The sequence below is a fragment of the Parasteatoda tepidariorum genome, chromosome 9 (genome assembly GCF_043381705.1).
Source record: "Parasteatoda tepidariorum isolate YZ-2023 chromosome 9, CAS_Ptep_4.0, whole genome shotgun sequence".
NCBI lineage: Eukaryota > Metazoa > Arthropoda > Arachnida > Araneae > Theridiidae > Parasteatoda > Parasteatoda tepidariorum.
Window position 1 is genome coordinate 74,499,426 of NC_092212.1, and position 3,043 is coordinate 74,502,468.

A 3,043-nucleotide genomic window follows, 5' to 3' on the forward strand; every position below is an offset into this window, starting at 1 on the left:
TAAACAGTTGAAAAGAATGATTTAATAAAAAGTGCAATGCCACTCTTTCAAATGAAACATTAAATCGCTTTTGTAAAATCCAAGTGAAGAAGACGTCAACTTTTATCTGCAGCAAACCTGCCAGAAAAATAGAATTTTAGAATACAATAATAAGGACTTGGAAATAAAATTATTAAAAAAATAAATAAATAAATAATAAAAACGAATATTATGAGAACGAATTACTAGACGAATTACTAGGGTATGAACGAATTACTAGAATACGACGAATTACTAGGATATGAACGAATTACTAGAATACGACGAATTACTAGAATACGAAACGAATTACTAGAATACGAAACGAATTACTAGAATATAGAAAGAAACGTCTTTGACCCGTTATCTGTCAAGGGAATAGAAAAAGACTTTTACATCAAATGCGTTAAATATAATATTTTGCACCGACAGAAAAATGTCTTTCTAAGAACAGTGGTAGCTAAAGCGAAGCGGATATTTCCAGCTATTAGGTACCATCTTTAGTTCTAAAAAAATCGCGATTGAATAATTTTAGTCTGATATAAAGATATTTAAATACAAAATATATTATGTTGGTCACGGATGTTTTACTTTTGCAAAATAAATGTCGAATATGAAATAGTTAAGTAAGTAACCACTCTTCATCTTTTTGGAATAATTACATTTATCCCATAATGAGCCGCGATGGCTCAGGGGATAGAGCGTTCGCCTTCCAATGAGGTGAACCGGGTTCGAATCCCATTCGATACGAATTCCGCATCCGGCTTGCATTGACCACACTGCTGACGAGAAATATCCTTAGTGGTAGACGGATCATGGGTTAGAGTCTCCTTGCCGCCAGGCTAACCGTGGGAGGTTCTCGTGGTCTTCCTCTCCATGTAACGCAAATGCGGGTTATCTCCATCAAAAAAGTCCTCCACGAAGGCAAAATTTCTCCCAATACTTGATTCAGGAGTTCCCTTGTCTTCTGGACCAGGTTCAAAATTACAAGGCTACGGAGTTGAACATTAGTAGTCGTAAATCCATAAAATTGGATCGGCTGTTCAACGACGGTTATAATATGAAATAAAATTTATCTCATAATGGGCACATTGTCACTTTATGGGTTGTAGTTGTTGTTTCGAATGCTACTTGCCAAATACCAGCAAGCCTCTGTTTTAAATACCAAGCAAATTTGAAGCAGAGGGTGCGTTTCTTGTTTTCCAGTGGCGCGATATATGACCAAAAATACGACTTCAGTCACACGCACGTCATAGCCCGTTTATAGGGTGAACCCAGTCATACATTTATCCACAGATCGTGAATTAGATTGTAATTTTGATCTGAACCAGAGAATGATTAATCTCTAATTCAGTACCCTCAGAGATATAGGTGTGTTATGAGCACTTGGAGGACATTGTAATCCTGACAGACTTAACGCGCATCAGTCACCATTTACTACACGGAGAGTCTTCAGCCGGCGGGGATCGAACTCACGACCACTTGAACAAGAGCCCAACGCCCTACCAACCAGGCTTTGGGTTAAAGCTTTATCCATCAAATATTGCAAAATTAATCAATCAAATATCCTTATCAATTAAATATCTTCGTCAGTTAAATATCACGAGTGTGCGGGTATTTAAAAAAAATTTTTTTTCGTTTTTCTACTACTATTTTACTTTATTTTTGTTTCTTGTATTATTTTTGCATTAGTGTAATTTGTGCAATAGTGACGATAATAATTATGATAATAATAATAAAATATTTTTAAACATCATAAAATTATAATGAAATAAATTGACAGTGTGTGTCGAACTTGATTAGCTTCTGAATCTACAAATGCTACGATTTACCTATAATGACGTCAGTTTTACTTTATTTTATAACCATCGTTGAGCAGCGGACCCAATTTTTGTTGTTTGCGACTACCAGTGTTCAACTACGTAACCTTGTAATTTTGAACCCAATCCAGAAGAGAAGGGGACTCCAGAACCAAGTATTGGGAGAAATTTTGCCTTCGTTGAGGACCTTTTGATGGAACTAACCCGCACTTGAGTTACATGGGGAAGAAACCACAACTTCACATGGTTAGCCTGACGGCAAGGGGACTCTAACCCATGAATCGTCTATCGAGATATTTCGCTTCGTCAAAGTTGTCGGTGCAAGCTGGATGCATAATTTGTATCGACAAGCATTGCTGGGATTCGAACCCGGTACACCTCATTGGACGGCAGACGCACTATCCCCTGAGCCGTCGCCATTCAATGACGTCACTTGAAGGTATCCAATCGTCTCGGGTTTAACACCCCCTTTTATTTACCTCTAGGAAATTAATCTTCTATAATGTTTAAATTAATCTTAGCATAGGAATGATTAAGTTATTTGTAATAAAATATTCCTATCTTGCTTGCTGCTGTTTTCTATTATGCTTCCATCAAATGCTAAACTAATGGCTATATTACACGAGAGAAAATATGTGCAACTGCAAGTGTAACTGCAAGTGTAAGTGCAACTGCAAGTGTAACTGCAAGTGTAAGTGCAACTGTAAGTGAAATTTCTCCAAAAATTGCTCGTGTGATATAGAAATCACGGTTGCACGAAATATCTGCAACCGTTCAGGCAATTTCTTTCATGAACCAATCAGATCGTTTGCTTTTATGACGTTTCAATTTTATGTGATGACGTATACAAATGTAAATAAAAATGGCGGCGACTTTGGTGAAGAGGATGATCGGATGAAATTTTTTTATAGACGAAACGGAACAGTTTTTTAGTTTAATAATAACATTTTCTTTAAAATCAAAGCATTAAAAATACTTTCACACGATGAAATTACCATCTCAATGCAGTTGATGTACTACCATAACAGGAACCTGCACATCATTTTAGTATCGGTGAGTATAGTACACTATTTTCTAGATAAATTTTCTTTTAAAATATTTATTTATTTTAAGCTAATAAAATTAAAACTTATTATAATTTGTTCCGATCAAAGTTTTAATTACTTTAAATAGAAATAATTTCTATTTTTATATATGTACAACCT

The 3,043-nt window shown here is 35.4% G+C and overlaps 1 long non-coding RNA gene across 1 annotated transcript in view; it reads right to left on the reverse strand.

The window, feature by feature from the left end:
* The window catches only part of LOC139426356 (uncharacterized), a 10,352-nt gene continuing 7,309 nt past the window's right edge, over positions 1 to 3,043 (reverse strand). Inside the window, exon 3 of the long non-coding RNA XR_011637610.1 lies at positions 1 to 117. This is a non-coding gene — a long non-coding RNA (uncharacterized lncRNA). The remainder of the gene's footprint in view (positions 118 to 3,043) is intronic.